Source organism: Lepus europaeus, chromosome 2, assembly GCF_033115175.1.
Source record: "Lepus europaeus isolate LE1 chromosome 2, mLepTim1.pri, whole genome shotgun sequence".
Lineage (NCBI taxonomy): Eukaryota > Metazoa > Chordata > Mammalia > Lagomorpha > Leporidae > Lepus > Lepus europaeus.
The window spans coordinates 102,007,685-102,028,666 of NC_084828.1; positions in this window are offsets into that span (position 1 = coordinate 102,007,685).

The following is a 20,982-nucleotide window of genomic DNA, read 5'->3' on the forward strand; positions in this document are numbered from 1 at the left end:
AGGATCACTATTAATCAAATAAATGCAAATAAAAACCACAGTACAGTATCATCTCACCCCAGTTAGAATAGCTATCATCCAAAATTCAAAAAATAACAAATGCTGGTGAGGATGTGAAAAAAGGTAACTAATACACTGTTGGAGGGAATTTTAAACTTGTACAATCATTATGGTAAACTCTATGGAGAATCTGCAGAAAAGTAAAATGAGATTTTCCAGCTATCCCACTCCTGGGAATTTACTCAAAGGAAAGATATCAGCATGTGAAAGAGTAAAGTGTACTCCCATGTTTATAGTAACTTAATTCACAACAACTAGGATATGGAATCTTATTTATGGAACCTAGATGTCTGTCAGCGAATGATTGCATTAAAATGTAGTTTATATACATGATGGAATATTACTCAGCCATAAAAATGAAATCCTGACTTTTGTAACAAAACGGATGCAAGTGGAGATCATTAGGCTAAGTGTAATAAGCTAGACCCAAAAAGAAAAATATCACATATTTTCTTGTATTTTCAGTAGTTGATATATAATGAGGATAAAAAATGCGTGAATGTAAGAAGATAGTTTGGTATATAGTTATAAATTTTACTTCACTGAATTATACCATGTAGCTGATAATATACTCTTAATTCACATGTTAAAAAAAGGAAGGGAGAGGCGAAGAAGAATGAGGACTCGGGGTACTAGTAATGTTTTGTTCTTAACTTGGTTGCTGGTTATGAGTATGAACATATGAGAAAAACAACTCATTTATCTGTGCACTTACATGAATTTCTTGGCATATATACTGAATTGTAATAAAATCTTAAAATAAGCAAATACATAAATAAATGATTCTTGGCTTTTTTATATTCATATATTCCAACCTAGGGTTAATCAGAATTAGTAGCTTAAGCTCCCTCAGCACGCATGAAAAGTCACCCTTCTCCTATTAGTTAATATGACTCATACTTACATGAACCTGTGGTGCTACAGAAAATGGAGCACACAGACTGATGAACTCCTTTCTATGCCTACAACATCCTCTCCACATGAATCCCAGAAGCCAGGAGTAATTAACCCTGCTTATTTCTCCAGTCCCAGTATCCAAGTTGAGGGTCCGCTCCAGCAGACTCTATTTTATTTAGAGATCTATATTTGCTAGCTACAATCTGTAGATGAAAACCTCCTCTAGACATGCTGTAATGGATGAGTTCCAGGCTAGAAATCTCAGTCATTTACCTGACATTTTCCTGCACTAACACGAGCCTTTGCCAGCTCTAATCTTATGGTTTCCTTTAGCTAAAGCCACTGTCACATTTTCAATGGTGTCTCTAATGAACTATAGCTCCTTTCAGCATCAATCTGAGCCAGCTGGTTTTTCTTTTCTACTAATTTTCAGAATTTCTAAACTACTGAGTATATCCTTCCCAGTTATTCAATGTTGGTGTGTATTTTTATGTCACTTCAATGAGATGAGAGAGCAGATCAAAGGCATATACTGAATTCCCCAACTTGAGGCTGCAGTTCCCAACAAATTTTATCTTTATTCTGAAGATTTTGTCAATGGCTCAGTAATAACTACCTCCTATTTTTAGGATATCTACAACATTCAAGTAACTATTATCATTCTAGCACATTGTGTTGCCCTTGTGTATATATTTTTTCTGAATTTGCCCATCAACTTTTGAGGGTAGTGATAATCTTACTCATGTTTGTATTTCCAAGACCTAACACAGTTTCTAATATAAAGTAGGTATATGAGGGTTATTTAATCAGCAGATAAAGGAATGATTATTTTTAATAGGAAAAATATTAACATAAATTTTGGAAGCTTGAGTCTACATTGGAGAAGGCAATTCAATTTTATAATATTGCTTATGTCATAATTCTTTATGATTTTAAATATTTATGAGACACAGAGTCAGCAATAGTTAATTAGGCTTTTTAGAAGGAAGAAAATTTGCTTCAAAACCTATCATATTGGAACCTTGGATGAAGAACCATGTCCCATTTTGGACACTGGTTCTCAGGAGAAACTCTGTTTCCCACTCTTGCCTCTACAGAATTACATTTAGAAGGGACTAGCTATCCTTTATGTGTTGTAGCTTCTCTTCACTGTATTAGCTCAAACATGACATCCAATCATGGTCAGTAGTCAAAATGGGAGCGAAAAAATCAAAAATCACTCATAGGAAATTTTTATGTAAACCTAAGCCATCATAACATGTTAAGAGATCAAACATGTTAAGGGTCATCGCCATGGCTCACTTAGTTGATCCTCCGCCTGCAGCATCGGCATCCCATGTGGGCTCAGGGTTCTAGTCCTGGTTGCTCCTCTTCCAGTCCAGCTCTCTGCTGTGGCCCAGGAGGGCAGTGGAGGATGGCCCAAGTGCTTGGGCCCCTGCACCTGCATGGGAGACCAGGAAGAGGCACCTGGCTCCTGGCTTCAGATCAGTGTAGTGCCAGCCGTGGCGGCCATTTGGGGAGTGAACCAATGGAGGGAAGACCTTTCTCTCTGTCTCTCTCTCTCTCACTGTCTGTAATTCTACCTGTCAAATAAATAAAATAAGTAAAAAAAAAAGAGATCAAAGTGGTGTTTACATATACAAGGATAAGAAATGAAAATTGATTGCTATATTTTCCTTTCATTTAGCTTATAACTGGGAATTTTTCATTGAACACATTACATCAGAGAGTAAATACCTAGCCTTGGGTAAAACATGATGAATATCCCTTTTCTGAAATATTTGGAATGAGAGATATTTTGAATTTTAACATTTTTAAGATTTGGTGATTGGGGCTGGCACTGTGGCACAGCGGGTTAACACCCTGGCCTGAAGCGCCGGCATCTCATACAGGCGCCGCCGGTTAGACACCCAGCTGCTCCACTTCCTGTCCAACTCTCTGCCATGGCCAGGGATAGCAGTAGAAGATGGCCCACGTCCTAGGGCCCCTGTACCCACGTGGGAGACCCAGAAGGAGCTCCTGGCTCCTGGCTCCTGGCTTCGGATCGGCGCAGCTCCGACCGTTGCAGCCATCTGGGGAGTGAACCATCGGATGGAAGACCTCTCTCTCTCTCTCTCTCTCTCTCTCTCTCTCTCTCTCTGCCTCTCCTCTCTCTGTGTAACTCTGACTTTCAAATAAATAAATAAATCTTTAAAAAAAGATTTGGTGATAATTAAACATGTACCCATGAGGTATCCTGAGGATGAGACCCATCTAAACACAACATTCATGAATGTTTCCTATGTACCTAGTTTAAACAACCTGAAAGTAATTTTATACAGCGTTATACAATGTTTTGACTAATAATCATCGCATGAGATCAAGCATAGAATTTTCCACTTATGACATGTTAGTGCTCCAAAAGGTGTGGAATGTGGATAATTTAGGATTTCAGGTTTTTATCTTATTTTGCTACTCCCTTCTCCCTTAGCACTTAGGTTCCCCTCCTTTGCCCATTCGGTTCCTTCCATACTGCTTCTAACTTCAGCTTCCTCATCACAGTATTCCACTCTCCTTGGTCTGTTCCTACTCTTTCATCTGAATCCCAGGGATGTCTTTGAAAATCCAAAACTGATCTAAATGTTCAGATGGAGCTCTATTAGCTGCCAAAAGATTTTAGTTCCTATTTAAGATTCCAATCTTCCTTAAAAAGAAGACATACTTTTAAATAATATAAAGAACTATATTTATATTAAATATAGAAATAACTAGACCATTAATTAAGATTTATTTTCAAAAACTAGAATATTTACCCAGAACACAAGCCCTTAAGAATCAATCATTCATAAACCAAAGTTTGTTGACATTAATTCACATAGGAGAATACATGATATAAAAGGACTAAGAAATATTAAAATAACTCATACATAAGTATCTATTAAAACATTCGTGTTTAATCTTTCCACAAGCTAATCCATCTGCAAATGCCATGCATTCAAATAATCACAGCAAAAAATAAAAACCACCTTGTTATGTCTTTAGTGGTAGATGAGAGCTCTGAGATCTCAACCCTCAGAGGAAGAATCGAAAGAGCTCTTTTATTTATTCAGAACATATACTCATTGGTGATATTTCTCCATCTTAGAAATTAAATAACATATTCATGCTACTAATTATGATAATTCAAAAAGTTCATCAATATTTTCAAAAATTAACAAAGATTGCTTCTTAAGGTATTTTGTAAAGCAAAATCTTATCTTTATGTGATTTATATTGAATATTGTCTACTTCTGTTTACAATGAATGCTAGTGTAAAAGGAATTTTTACCCTCTGTCCATGGATCATTTGCTAACTCCAGGAAAATATTGAATGGTATATTGTTTTGTTGCTGCATAGGAAAGAGGAAAATTCAGCTAACTTGTAGTCAAAGGTGTTACATATTTTCCTTAAGCAGCAATTACTCAAGTCTCCTTTCCTCTTCCAACTTCATAAATGCTTCCAGAAGATTCTAGGACCCAACAAAAGAATGGTAGTAGGGAGTCCAATACTACTATCTCTATTATACTGTCTGACTTTGAGATTGTCTTTGTACCAGATAAAATTAGTTTCAACTGGTGCTTCCAGGAATTATGGACGTAATTCCTAGCATTCTATGCTTAATAAGAAAATTTCATTTTAATGAATACTGCTGTCCTGCAGAGCATTACATTGAGATTTGACCATATTTTATTGATTTTTACACATAAAACTTTTGTGCACTTTCTAAAGTTTTCTAAAACAAGTAACTTTCAGTTAAGTAGTATTACATTCAATTTTTTAAGACACAATTTATTATTGAAGGCATGTAAAAAGGCATGCAATTGGCAAAGCTGTTAAATGTCAAATGAGACTTTTGCATCCCCTATCAGAGTGCTTAGGTTTATGTCCTGGCTGTGCTTCAGGTTCTAGCTTCTTGCTAGTATGCCCCCAGAAGTCAGCAGGTAGTATTTCAGGTATTTGGGTCCCTGTCATCCATGCAGGAGACCTGAATTGAATTCCCAGCTATTGGCTTTATCCTGGCCCAGCACTAACTGCCCCTGATATTTGATGAGTGAACCAATAGATGGTGTTCTCTCTCTCGCTCTCTCTCTCCACCCCCTCTCTCCCTCCCTCCTTCCTGCCCTCCCTCCCTTTCAAATAAATTAAATCATTACATAAATACACACACACACACACCTTTTAAAAATCCTGGGCTAGTTCCCCAAATAAAGTCTATAAGTAAATTATTGTAAATAATTCTACTCAGTAGTTGCTCCTTCAGATAATAACTGAAATTCTGAAATTTAGAAAATGAAACATCATTTATAGAATAGAGATCGTAATCGCTATTCAACTGTATTTGTGGAAAATTTATAGGTGGTGAATAGAAAATATATCTTTTTATATTCATCTTATAGCAACATAACTGTGTACACTTTTTGTACAAACAATGGAGGAACCACTTAATGGGATGAATTTGGGAGGGGGTTTATTTAGTCAATCAACAATTATTAAAAGGCAATTATAATGTATAACTGGTCTATAATGTGCATAAAATTAAGTATGGAATAGGAATACAGATCCATTTTTATGAGAACAAATGGAATTTCATTGTGACAAAGATCTGTCAAGTCCAGCTAGCTTTTCTAATGAAAATTATACTGTAAGACTTCAGGGATCTAGTAACTGAGACTAATTCAAATCTATTTCCTTTACAAAGAATAAAAATACATTGTAAAATCCATTCCTCAGATCTGATGATTTTGTGTTGATTTCCCCTTCGAACAAACTGCCCAGTGCTGAAAGTTGGGTGTTGAAGTTCACAGCTATTATTGTGTTGGAGTCTATGTCTCCTTATAGAAGTTCTAGTATTTATTCTGTACACTTAAATGCTCAGGTGTTAGGTGTATACATATTTAAAAGTGTTACAGTCCTTCTGAATTCTTTCCTTTACCATTGTTCAATGTCCTTATTTGTTTATTTTTATAGATTTTATTGACAGTCTGTTTTATTGATAAAAGTATAGCTGTTCCTGTTAATGCATTCATTGTTAATATCTTTGAGGAAAACTAAAGGTCATATAAATATGGAGCTGGACACACAAAAAGTCTGTGCTATCAATTGTACTCTCCCTTTATAAAATATTATTTTGATTGGCTTATGTGCAAAATAGCTTCCACAGTCTCCCATGGGTGGGAACCCTTTTAGGATCTTAATGTCAGAAAACAGTGCCAACTACAATAAATGGCGATTTCTGGATTTTAATGACAGCAAAATAAGTTTTTTTCATTTTATTTTCTAGATATCTGGGCATACAGCACCAAACTACAACATCTTTAAATAGAAAAGTGAGCATCAAACAGCATTTGGAAGAATGTGCAATTGTGATGAAACAAGTCAATTTTATAACAGAATTCTATTTTATTAAGGTAAGTGTGGCCAAGTTATAATCCTTCATTGAAGTCTTCTTATGGATTTGCACAAGCATTTGATTAGATTCATTTCAAATTAAGAGACAAATTAGGACCTGCCAAATAAAAACCAGTGTGTCACCAAACAAAGCATCCAATGCAGAAAATATCCCCAACCTAACAAAGTAGGAAAGCTCTTTGGCAAAAAAATTGAAGTGCCAGTGTTGTTTTAATCTTTCGTAATATAAAAGCATAGAGTTTGGGGAGGAGAACATCAGTACACATTAATATTTTTTTCTCAGAGAATCAGCTTATTTTTACAGTCTTTAGATGCATAGGTTCATTCCAGGTCAAAACAAAACAGTAACATAGCTGTTGAAATTACCCAAAGGAACGCTACTCATTTATTTTACTTTATGGAATAACCCAATTTCTGCCACCTGCCTTCATCAACAGCCTCTTACAAATCCCTTTTTCTCTATTTACAAACTATCTCCTTTAAGTGATAGGAAGGGGAGAGGACATTCTAATAAATAGGCTGGATCCTACTGCAGTTGGCTCCATTGTAGACGTTATAAAATGCTAAGATGGTACTGCTTATCAGAGGATGAATTCATTTTGGGGTAAGTGGGGCTGAGAGTTTGGCAAGCATAGAATTTGAGAAAATGTGAATTCTCAGTGACACATAAAGTTAGTAAGTCACATTGGAGACACAGGATAAGGAAGATTACATCACAGAATGATTGTATTCACAAAAGCACTGTTTATTAAGCACCTGAATTTTCTTTCTCTATGGAAATCCAACTAAGCACAAAATGCTCACACTATCCTATTGACAATGGGGAGCCTCATCCATTATAGTGACATCATTTTTTAAAATTTATTTATTTATTCAAAAGTCAGTGTTACACAGAAAGAGCAGAGGCAAAGAGAGATAAAGAGAAAGAGGTCTTTCATCTACCCACTGGTTCACTCCCCAGTTGGCTGCAATGGCTAGAGCTGTGCTGATCTGAAGCCAGGAGCCGGAGATTCCTCCGGGTCTTCCACGTGGGTGCAGGGGCCCAAGGGCTTGGGCCATCTTCTACTGCTTTCCCAGGCTAAAGCAGAGAGCGGATCGGAAGTGGAGCAGCCGAGACACAAACCAGTGCCCATATGGGATGCTGGCCCCACAGCAATGGCTTCTCTCGCTACGGCACAGCGCTGGCCTCAAGTGACATCACGTTAATGATAAAATATAAAAACACATGTAAATAGAATAAATAGGAATAGAAGTAATAAAATACTTACCCCAGTAAATTTCTTCTTAAAATGTCTGGAAGAAAGTATAAGAGGGATTTGGGCCACAACAAATGAAATTATGAGAATTAAAATTGGATGTATAATTGTATAAAAGGGTTAATATAAACATTCTATTCTGGGTGTTGTTGATCTCTTGCTTTTTTCCACTGGCAATGGTCAAGTTGATACAGAAAATGAATAAGACACTTGCTTATCTGGCAAGTCTGGTCCATTCTGCTTGGCTACTTGGCTGCCCAGGAACTCAGTCCTGTGGTAAATGATGCTCACTTCTCCTCTTACTCTCTGGGAAAGTTTGCCAGGAATGATAGCAGCCCTCACTATTGTTTTCAATATTGCTAAGAAGGGGTGAATCCACCTTTCGGGGTAATCAAACATATTCAAGAGAAATATTAAAAAGTTGATGTTCTCAAATCAATTCAATAGCTACATCTTTCTTAAATTTTGAAAGTTGATTTATTTATTTATCACCCAAACACCCCTATGCACTGTTCTGATTACACAGTCTTGCACAGAATATGGCACTGATGAGAAACTCAACAAGAGTATCCTACATAAGAGAGTATCATTATGTCTCTCAGACTGTCATTGGTTTCCTGTTGCTCACTAAATACAATCAATATGCTCTATCCCAGTTGGCTGTGGTACTAAATAAGCTATGGCACTAAATTTGTTGTCAACAGTGTTTCTGTTGCCTTTGCTTTTGAAACTTTTGCTCACGGATCTTTAAATGAGTGCTGACAACCCACATTATCCCGTGAAATTTTCTAAAGATTTATTTTATTTATTTAAGAGACACAGTTACAAATAGTGTTACACACACACATACACACACACAGATGGGGGGGGGGGAGATCTTCCATCCACTGATTCACTCCCTAAATGGCCACAACAGCCAAAGCTGAGCCTGTCTGAAGCCCAGAGGCAGGAGCCTCCCCAGGGGCCCAAGGACGTGGGCCATCCTCCAATGCCCTCCCAGGTACACCAGCAGAGAGTTGGATTGGAAGTGGAGTAGCCAGGACTTATATGGGATGCTGGAGCTGCAGGCCTGGGCTTTAACTCACTCTGCCGCAATGCCGACCCCTGTAATATACTTTTAAGCTGATATTGAACAAGTTTTATTACGAATTTAAAAAGTTATAAAAATATAATTCTAAGTATTTATGTTCTTAAAAACAGTAAAATAATTTTATTATATTATTATATTACTATATATGCATCCAATGAAATAAAAATAACAGTATTTTGATAATCACTAACACCTATTTAAAATGCACTTGGATGTCATCTTCACTCATTTTTACAACACTCACTTTTCTACTTGAACTCACATTTCCATTCTTCTCTACCTTCAGAATTTTAACATAATGTGGTTTTAGGCTCAAAAGTCATGTATTGATCATTTATCATATGTACCTGCAACAACAATCTTATACATATTTTCCCATGACCACAAGGCACTAAGCATTAAAAATTAGAATATCCAATAATATGATTCTTTGTGGCAAAAGTAAGTGGCAATATTCATCTACAAGTCTGAATAACTTTACAAAACAATTAAAATACAAGTTTGCCTTCCACAGGCTGCCCTTTACTCTGTAAATAATCTGTTGGAAGTAGTTTTGGCTTTCCCCCTTGTCCTTGAAATCACACTGGATGTGCCTCTGAGATACGTACAGAGACACAAGTGCATGGAAGTCCCTGCCACACTCTCAAGACTGAGATTAGCAGAGTGCAAGAGGACACTCTAAGGAGACTGGCTGCTTTTTACAACCCTGATTACTCCAACTCAAAGGCTGAGGGAGATTTTTTAAAAATTTATTTGACAGACACTCTGGAAAAAAAAAAAAGAAGAAGACCTAAATGAAAGATCTCTGCGAGTGAGATCCCAGTGGAAAGAACGGGGCCATCAATGAAGGAGGTACCTTTCTCTGAAGGGAGAAGAGAACTTCCACTTTGACTATGACCCTGTTGGAATAAGATCGAAGTCAGCGAACTCTAAAGGCTTCCATAGCCTTGGCAACTCATGACTAGAGCCTAAGGAGATTACTGACGCCATGAACAGGAGTGTCAAATTGTTAAGTCAGCAACAGGAGTCACTGTGTACTTACACCCCATGTGGGATCTGTCCTTAACGTGTTGTCCAATGTGAAGTGATGCTATAACTAGTACTAAAACAGTATTTTTACACTTTGTGTTTCTGTGTGAGTGCAAACTGATGAAATCTTTACTTAGTATATACTGAATCGATCTTCTGTATATAAAGATAATTGAAAATGAAAAAAAAAAAAAAACCCTGGTGTTAAATTGGAAATGGCATAGAAAATTAATTAATTTTTTAAAAATATATCATGTAGGATCTCTGTCTTTAATGTGCTGTACACTCTTATTTAATGCTATAACTAGTACTCCAACACTATTTTTTCACTCTGTGTTGCTATGTGGGGACAAACTGTTGAAATCTTTACTTAATATATACTAAACTGATCTTCTGTATATAAAGAGAATTAAAAATGAATCTTGACGTGAATGGAAGGGGAGAGGGAGCGGGAAAGGGGAGGGTTGCAGGTGGGAGGGAAGTTATGGGGGGGAAGCCATTGTAATCCATAAACTGTACTTTGGAAATTTATATCCATTAAATAAAAATTTAAAAAAAATTATTTGACAGAGTTATAGACAGTGAGAGAGAGACAGAGAAAAAGGTCTTCTTTCCACTCCCCAAATGGCTGCCACGGCCAGCGCTGAGCCAATCCAAAGCCAGGATCCAGGTGCCTCTTCCTGGTCTCCCATGCAGGTGCAGGGCCCAATCACTTGGGCCATCCTCCACTGCCTTTCCGGGCCACAACAGAGAGCTCGACTGGAGGAGGAGCATCCGGGACTAGAACCCGGCGCCCCTATGGGATGCTGGCGCTGCAGGCAGAGGATTAACCAAGTGAGCCTGGTGCCGACCCCAGAGGGAGATTTTGAAAATTGCCATGAACTCTTGCCTCAAGTTGAAATATGAGGCCATAATCTTTGATTTTTATTTATTTATTTATTTTTTACTGTGAAGACTGATCCTTGGGGAAATGCAGTGCTTAACATTTAGGGGGTAGGAAAAACTTACTCTCATCATCAGTTCTTATGATCAATTCTACAAAATTTCTGAATTCCTATCATCTTGATCCAGAACCTAATATTTTATTTCTAATGCCAAGTTTTGCCTTAACCCAAGTACCTATAACATCAGAAAAGAAATGGAGCCGGCCGGCGCCGCGGCTCACTAGGCTAATCCTCCGCCTTGCGGCGCCGGCACACCGGGTTCTAGTCCCGGTCGGGGCACCGATCCTGTCCCGGTTGCCCCTCTTCCAGGCCAGCTCTCTGCTGTGGCCAGGGAGTGCAGTGGAGGATGGCCCAGGTGCTTGGGCCCTGCACCCCATGGGAGACCAGGAGAAGCACCTGGCTCCTGCCATCGGATCAGCGCGGTGCGCCGGCCGCAGCGCGCCAACCGCGGCGGCCATTGGAGGGTGAACCAACGGCAAAAGGAAGACCTTTCTGTCTGTCTCTCTCTCTCTCACTGTCCACTCTGCCTGTCAAAAATAAAAAAAATAAAAATAAAAATAAAAAAAGAAATGGAGCCTTACAACCAACCGAGAATACCTTGATTACAGGGGGTTTTGCAGACCCCACTATTCAGAAACGTTTGTTTTCTGTTGGGCATCACAGAGGAATTTTCAACCCAAATCATTATACCAGAGTAAGATTTGCAATGAACGAGAGCTAACCTTTCTTTGTAAAAGAGAAACAAGGATGATTGTAAAAGAGATAAGAAAGTAGAACCAGCACGTTTTTAGACAGATCCATTTCAGGAAAGACATATTTGTATTGGGGATCTGGAAGAGATTTCATTAAAACTCTTTCTCTGAACCTCTGGGAAATTTCCCTCTACCTGAGGAGCACATGTATTTCAATCAAAGGCCATGATATAACCTATATTTGAGTGTACTGGATTTTTGTAGCTGTGTAAGAACTTAACACAAACTTGGCAGCTTATAACACAACTCATACATTATCTCACATTTTCTGTGAATCAGAAGTCTGGACATGATTTAGATGAGTCTTCTGCTAAGGATCTTGTGGGATGCATTCGGGTGTCATCTAGAGGCAGCAGTCATGTGACATTTGGGGTTATCTCTCAAAGCTCATATTTACGTTGCAAAACAGTTCCTTGCAGGTGCAAAAGTCATTATGACTTGCTTCTACAAGATCAGCAGGACAGCAGTACTACAGCTTTCATTTTTTGACTGCTAAATATTTTTTTAAAGGCTCACCTGATTAGGTCAGATCCACAATCATTCTCTCTTGATTAACTCAAAGTCAACTAATTAAGAGCCTTAATTATATATACAAAAATCTTTTTTTCTTCTCCATGTATTCCAGTCACAGAATGATATTCACAACATTTGCATGGTCCATATACTTTCCAAGGAGGGAATTATATAGGGCGTGTACCCCACAAACTAGTCTTGGTGATCATTACATAAATCTACCTCCTATAAACTACCAAACAGAACTTCCTAAGTTTCCAAAATGTGATGTTCTTTAAAGTCATTCATTTACAGTTAGGCTCCCTGTATGTTCTCTCAATTAAATTCCCTTTTTCTATTGGGCTCAGTTTTCTTTACAAGGCATCACAACGTACTCTCCCTAACACAGACAGGAAGAAGTCACTTCTCCTGTTTTTAATCTTCCACAAAACTTGGTCTCTATTTCTTATATGTATCACAAAACAAATAACTCCTTGATTTATGTCTGGTTGATTATCTTTGCATCATTCACAGGATCAATGTAGTGTCTTAACATAGAATATTCCTTCTGAACTATTGTGGAACACTTTAGTGGAGTATTAAGCCTTCAACTATAATATATATTAAGAATATGTTATCTCAAAAATATTAAATAAAGTATTAAGTTAAAATACATTAAGATACTTGGATGAGTGAATGGTTAAATTAAAAAAGTAATTGTATAAACCTGAGAGTGTTTCTTACTCTGACTTCTTAGCCTTTCCCTGTTCTTTTTTTAAAGATGTATTTATCGATTTAGTTGAAAATCAGAGTTAGAGAGAGAGAGAGAGAGAGAGAGAGAGAGAGAATAAGAGAGGGAGAGTGCTTCTATCTACTGGTTCACTCCCCCAGGTGACCACAATGGCTGAGTCTGGACCAGGCCAAAGCCAGGAGGCAGAAATTTCTTCCAGGTCTCCCATGTGAGTGCAGGGGCCCAAGCACTTGGGCCATCTCCCACTGCTTTCTCAGGCCATTAGCAGGAAGCTGGATTGGAAGTGGAAGAGCTGGGACGTGAACCTGCACTCATGTGGGATGCTGGCATCATGGGATACTGGTATCAAAGGCTGCACCTTTACCTGCTACACCACAACACTAGCCTCAGCCTTTCTCTATTATACTCAGTACTTTCTATGACTAGGGTGCAAATGTATAGAGTACAAGGCCATGGCCATCTCTCTCCTTATTCATTACAAATCTCAGTGCTAATTCCTATATGCATGCACTTTCTAACCAAGAAGCCTTATCTCATTGATGTGTACTGGCCATAGGAATAGCCAGGCATTTGTTTATTTTCCCTATGTATTTTGAAGTTGGAGGAATAAGTATTGGTCTAGTTTCTGAAGAAATTGTCAGAGGTGGCTGGGATTTCATGTCTTGAATATTTAGCAAGTGTCTTTCTACCACCAAATTCTCAAGGGAGATCTGAGTAGCAGAAACACACTATTAGAAAATCTCTCTGTTCTTGTGACTGTGGCTACAAAGCCTTCTGTAGAACCCCTAGCTCTGGTGAGAATCATTTGCAAGCCACAGTGAAAACATTTGTTACCTAGTCTAAAATCCAGGTTGAAAGAAAAAATTGCAAAGACAATTTATGACAGGTTCACTCCTTAATCTGGACCCTCAAGATCTCGCCACTAGGATGCCCCAAGGAAATGCACATCAAAGGAAAGAAAGCATTTCTCTCTCGAGCTTAGAGCAGTGTTAGCCTGACTCACACACTGAGTCTAACACGTGAAGGTCCTCTCTCTTGAAAAGTAGTACAAGGATGATCCACCATACAAAGTGATCCAATAATCCAAAACCAGAGTCTCCAACTCAGAAAAAGTGATGCAGACGTTAACACTTTGAAATGCTTGTCAGGAGAAGAGCTCTTGCTTGGATGTATGTACCAGCATTAAACTTGAGCTTGTACCACAGCTGTCCACAGCTTCTTGGGTCAAGAGAAGTTTTGAGGGACATCAGCAACAGGCCCTGGGCTGATGTGAAGAGGTGGAAAATATTCTATCTACTGCAGGGATCATATTTCATCAGCTACTTAACTGGTTTTTTGTGACTAGCTCCCTCCCTTTGCTCTTTTTCTAAGCACCTATCAGATACTCATGAAAAAGAAAAATGGATAAACTTGACATTAAAAAGAGAAAAAAGAGAAATCCTTTAAGTTAAGTAGGCCACTCTGTACATTAGAGGATGTTGCATAACAAGTAAAACTCCTTGCAGGGGGAAAAAAGAGGCATACATGGAGGATTTAATTGCCAGAGTCTAATTAGTTTTAGACTAGTGCTATAAAACTTAGAGAAGAGCAAAGATAAATATTTCAGCTAATTTCTCTATGTACTGTGAATAAAAGAGTGGAAATGATTCTCAAAATTGAATGTTATGAAGTCATTTGCAAAGTATATTAAGTCAGTTCTTCTATGTAATGAAGTGTCCTTTACAGTTTAAGAGACTTTCCAGGAGCTGACATTTCTCTCACAAAGAACACGGCTCTTGTGGCTTCATTACGACTTCTTGAAACAATGTGAACTTTAGACCTTTGCGTCTGCCAGCTGAGGACACATCTACACACTCACTGGCATCTAATAGCAGCGTGGGCCACGAAGGCTCAAAGTTATTTCAACTGTCATGGCCTGAATCTCTGGCCAGGCAAAAGTATATTGTAAAGTCTCTTCCGTAATAGCCAATTTCTTTTTTGCTCCCCACACTCGTGCAGAGAGTTGCACCTCGTGCTGAATTTTTTAAGAAAGCAGATTGCATGGTAGAAGGTCACTGAGAAATGAGAATGTCATTATGAAACAATTCAATGCATCACTTCTTCTCCTTTGATCGGCTTGATTTCCTCCGCTGCTAGCCTGATACCTCTCCCAGAAGTGGTCTCCTGTGCATGATTACCTTGACGCAATCTAGGCTATGCCACATTAAGGCTGTGACAAAGAGCAAATAAGCTACCAGAAATTACTATGTGTATGTTTGCAAATGACTTGCTAATGCTGTCTTTGCTACCCTCAATAAGAAGGGAAATATACAGATTTTATTTTGAGGGATAGACATTCCATTGCTCTCATCTTTATTTTGTTGGCTGGTAAAATCTAACAACATATGATTTCATTTTATATGAGTTATTTTTAATGGCTTTTATAGTGTTTCTATTAGTTTATAAGATTCATCTCTAAATGTTTTACAACAAAAGAGTATGGTACGCTTTTTTCCTCTAATTCAAAAGGCAACTGTGGTGTACTATAGGCTGGAATAATGTTTGTTTTTTAATGAAAGTGTTCTTTCATTTATATATATATATATGTATATATATATATACATACATTTATCATTTGTTGACATCATCTTTCTTCTAATACATAATTCACTATTTTTATCTGAAGATGAAAACAAGAATTCTTTCTAGTCTGCTAGTTAGTCAAGGAGAAAGAGCATAGTTCCTAACACAATATCTAGGCCCTAGCAAAGTCTGAGTAAAGTTTGGTGAATTAATAAATGAATTAGTATAAAAGCAAAATTTAAGATAGACTATAGGAATATGAGGGGTCTTCAAAAATGTGGAAAGTGCATTATAAAATACTTTGCATGAATTTCAAAATAATTTTGGAACAAAATAAACTTAGCTTTTTAATTCCATTTTCCATGAACTTTTTAAAGTACCTTTGTATATACACAGTTTTTACAAGGTGAAGCCACTAAACTTGGAAATTGATTACATAAAATAACTAAGCCCTCATATATTTGTAAATCTGAAATGCAATCTAGAGGCAATCATATACTACTTTTCATAAATATTTGAAGAAAATAAAAGACAAGTTAAGAAAAGAAAAGTGACATAGTTTCCAATAGTGGAAATGTAGAAAAATTCTGGTATTTATTTCACAATGCATTTATAATTTCAATTTTATAGTTTCATTTTTTTCATTTTTATAGTTTATACTTCTACTTTAGCATAATTATTACATGTAAACATCATTCATTCAATAATGTGATGTTTGTTGTTTAAAATGTGTTGAATTGACTAAACAATAATGAATTGAATTATACTAGCCTGCTCTTCAAACTTGAATGTCTATGATTCTGGTGTTCTATAATTATCCCCCCCCCAAATAGATTCTATCATTATATTAAGAACTTCTCAATGTCTGGGAACACATGCCATTCATTTCTTCACTTTCTAAATTTGTATGGAATGAAAAAGAGTGATTTCATTCATTAATTTTTTGACAATCAACAAAAGCATGCTAGCCTACCTACATAAACATGCAATTAGAAAATTTGTTTAACAATTTATAAATGAGAACTCAGAGAGAGATCTGCCCTCCATTGGTTCACTCCCTAGATGGTCACAACAGCTGGGGCTGCACCAGGCTGAAGCCAGGAGCCTCAAGATTCTTCTGGGTCTCCCATATGGGTAAAAGGGCTTAATCACACAGACCATCGTCCATTGCTTTCACAGGCACATTAAGAGAACAGGATCAGAAGTGGAGCAGCTAAGTCTCCAACCAGCACCCACAGGATGATGGCCTTTCAGGTGGTGGCCTAACCCTCCGTGCCACATCAACAGTCCATATTCTTAGGTGCTATACGTTGACAATTATAGGCAGAATAATGAAGCAGTATAAAAAGAATAGAAAATTTGATAAAAGTCTGATCCCTTTCACTGATTCTAGTGACTATCTCCTCATTTTTAGCCTTTGAAGAGTGGCTAAAACTGACCCAACCCAGGTCACCGTTTTGGGATGTTTTGCTGTAAAACTAAGTGTGAATTCCTCACCAAGGAAACAAGAAACACTCAAACACATGGAATAAACAAGTCAAACTGCAATAGTGCTAAGGACCATAGTGGCAAAAGAAGGTCAGAAAAATCATGTGATTTTGTGATACCAGAAGCTGAAATCTATGAGTAAATCATGAAGTCAAAACTCAGGATAGTAGTTGAGAAACCGAGAAAGAAAATCAGAAATAAAAGAGTAGGAATTCTGTGAGTTATTCCAAAGTCACGAGCTAGCATCTGTGAATCATAGCAGGCTGGGCATGCATGAACAGGTCTGTTTTAAAGAACCAGGGATGGAGGGAAAAGATTGCAGTTTTTCCAGCATATTGTTACTGCTAATATGATTACCAAGGAATTCTAAGAATGTTAACTTTCTCTTTTCCCTTTATCACTGATAATTAAGAACTAGTGCTCATTCAACATGCCAATGAAAGGCTTAGCCAAAACAGAGACATCCATTATTTAACCAGGACTTACCAGTGAAGTCAGAACATGACCGTTGGATTCACTGCTCTATTGAGGGTCATAAAAAGTGGAAAAACACATAGTTCACTTGACATTCTGCCCCTAATGTTTGAAGATGAGAATACCTCAGTCTTGATCTTGGATTATGAAATTCCAAATCTGCATGCCCTGAGCTTTTGCACTGGAGTCAAACCTAGCCCTGGCCTTTGCTTCTTTGACTAACAACAACAACTCTACAGCCTGTGCCCAGGACTTCACCAACCCCCAGACACACTTAACCTCACAGAAACCTATCCAGCCTTGTTTAAAATGTGTATTCTAAATCAAAGCACATATATCATCCTTAAATGATATATTAGAGATCCGAAAGAAATAAAAGTAGATTGCCCAAAATATAGCTCATTCCCCCAGAAGGTAAATGCTAAAGGCTGATTTTTTTAACCACACCAAGTGTCTCCTTTAATGATATATATATATGCCGTTGCAAGTAACTTTAATCTCTTCAACCCCTGATGTTCTTGGTTGAAAAGTGGAAAATAAAAAATTAAAATAGTAAAATTGCTACTTCACTAAGGAGTGGGGGGTTCTGACTTGACTGATGCCAGACCAGCCTGCTGACCGCCTCTGCCTGACTATGTCTAGGCACACACCCACACACAGACTGCAATGCTGTCCAAATGCACACACCTGCCGACAGCCACCACACACGTTCCTCCCAACAATAAGGCAAATACCAATTGAGAAAAAAACACAGACATCGTTTTTCATTTCCCAAGATAGAGCATTCTTTCATTTCAAAAAATAAAAAGATAGGAAACAACCACTTCTGTCCTCTTAGATCTAAACTCCAAGGTCTCCACTAATGCTCCTCAACCCTGGCCACACATGAGAAGCCCCCGGAGATGGCCTGAGGTAGGAAGAATTCTAAAGATACCCCTCCATGAACACTGCCATGTCTCATTATCTGAGCAAACATTAATCTAAGTACTGCTGTGGCAGGATGTAATAGGTAGACTTAAGTCCAGTTATTAATCAGCCCATTTGAAAATAGGAAGACTCTGCTGGATTATTCTGGATTATTCAGGTGTACCAGTGTAGTGAGGGAAGCAGAGGAGTCAGAGATGATTCAGCAGAGAAAAAGACAGGAGGGATGGGGCAGTAGCAGGTGTCAGAGAATCCAAAACGTTGGAAGGACTTAATTCACTATTGAGACAAAGGACAGTGATCCAGGGAGGTTTCTAGAAGCTGAGTAAGATCCTTGGACACAACCAGTAGAGGACTAGGTCTCAGGTGTATCTCAGCAAAGAGATGAATTCTACCACAACCTGAATGAGGGTGGAAGCAGACTTTTCCTGGGAGCCTCCGTGAAGGGGTGCTGCCCTGCTTAACCACTTCACATGGACCTTGCAGAGAAACCGACCTAGTCCACTGGCCTTCCGACCTACAGAATTATGAAGTGGTAAATTTGTGTTATTTTACCAGTTTTTGATAGTCTGTATAGCAGCAATACAACACTTTAAAAAAAATCAAAAGCAAACTTAAGCAGTATTTCTGGTGATACAGCCAGGCACCAATATTTTTTAAACAGCTTCCTAGGCCAGTGCTTATGAAATTAATGTAAAAACAAACCCAAGCTTCTTGTAAAAGCAAGTTCTAATCAGTATGTATTGGGTGGGACCTCAGAGTTCAATGAAGCTTTGTGTGAATGCTGATGTTTCTCACGGGGGACCCCAGCTCGGTAAGAAAGCCATGGGTGAATCTAAGTTAGGCAGCTCCCAGGTTTATGGACATGGCACTTGGAAGGGATCAGAGTACCATTACTTCAGACCCGCCATCTTTCCATAGTCCTTTCAAGACTGGAAATGAAGACAGCAGAGCTGAGAGGGCAGCATGTTCCAACAGCCATGGCCGCGGCAAGATAGCTTCAACAGGGAGAATTTTCCAAACTGAACATTAGCAGAGGGCAAGAAGAAAAATGCTCACGTTCGTGTCCTTCCCTGGTTTATAATACCATGGAAGGTGATGGGAAATCTCACCACCTTAGGGTAGAGTAAGAGCTGATGGAGAACAGACGAGGCTCTGGTGATGATCAGCTGAAGACCTGGGGATCCCAGTTCTCAGGCAGAGATAATACGAGGAGCCACAGGAATTCCAGACATCCTACCTTAGCAAACCGATTCTGCATAGATGTTTCCTCATATCCCCAGAAGAGTAATGTTGGTTAGGATAGGGCACTGATGAAAAGAAAAAAGGGATCTTCATGAAAATTTAGGAAAAGTGCATATCTCTGAAGATAAAGTACTACAGGACCCTGGAGAAACTTTCAGAATAAGATTTTCGCCTCCTTCATGGTATATTTTAAGAAAACATGTATTATTTTTAAAAGAAGCAGAAGCAAAAAACAGAAACAGAAGAGAAGGAAGAGAAATCATAAGGGAAGAACACAATATGCTATGTAGACACGGGGTACATGTTTGGTATAGTGGTTAAGACACCCACATCCCAAGTAGAGGTCCTCGGTTCAAGTCCCTGTTTTGTTGCTGATTCTGACTTTCTGCTAATCCATTCTCAGAAAGTAACAAGTGATGACTCAAATGCTTGAGTCCCAGCACCCATGTGAAAGGCCTAGAGAGAGTTCCTGGCTCCTGACTTTGGCCTGACCAATCCTTAGTTGTAGCAGGCATTTGGGGAGTGAGTGAACCAGTAGATGACAAAGCATGCTCTCACTTTCCAGCCCTCTACCTCCAATAAGTAAATGAGACAATAAATATATAAGTAAATAAGACAATAGAGTGACTTTTGAGGGAAATGGTGACTGGAAAGGAACACAAATGGTGTTTCTGTGTGCACATAGGTTTTAACTCAATATTAAAATTTAAAAGGACAGAAAGGAATAGTGAGTCAGGAGAGAAAAAAATAATAGGAGGCAATAAAAAGAGGGGCTTGATGTGGAAATGAGAAATTGCAAGGAAATGAAAACCATAATAATGTAAATTTAAACTGAAAATGAGACATTGGATAGTAAAATTGACACTCAGGAATCTAATGAGTTATGTAAAGTAACTAATTTTTAGAGCTATCTCAGAAAGCAAAAGCAAATAAAATGCTCATGAACATTTGCAGAGGATAGAAATAACAGATAATGAAGACCCAACCAAGAATCATAGGTTCTCCTAGAAAGGAAATTTGAAATATTGAGGTACAAGTAGAGAGAATAGTCCAGAGCTACAAACTGCATTTGCTTTTGCCATTTTAAGTAGCTGCCTTCAGCCTTATTCTAAGATAAATATTATGAAAAAAATAATTTCAAGAAAGCACATAAAAGGAAAATAACAAATGTAATTATACAAACTGAAATCACAAAGCAAGCCAGACATTTAGCCTAGCAGTTAAGACGCCGGTTAGGATGCCCACATGCCACACTGGAGTAGCTGGGATCAATCAGGAGTACCAGCTCCTGATCCCCACTTTCTGCTAATGCAGACCCTGGGAAAACAGTGGTAGCTCAAGCAACTGGGCTCTTCCCATCCAGAAACCTCAGCTGAGTGTCTGGTTCCTAGCTTTGTTTCTGTCCCTGCCTGGCCATAATGGATACTTGGGAAGTGAGCCAGTAGAAGGGAGCTCTTGCTCTTTCTCTCCCTTGTTCTTTTCCTTTCCCTCTTCCTCTCTCTCTCTCTCTCTCTCCTCCCCCCTTTCTCTCTCCCTCTCTCACTGTACAGTAAGTGCCTCTGAAATAAATAAATAACAATTTTAAATTTC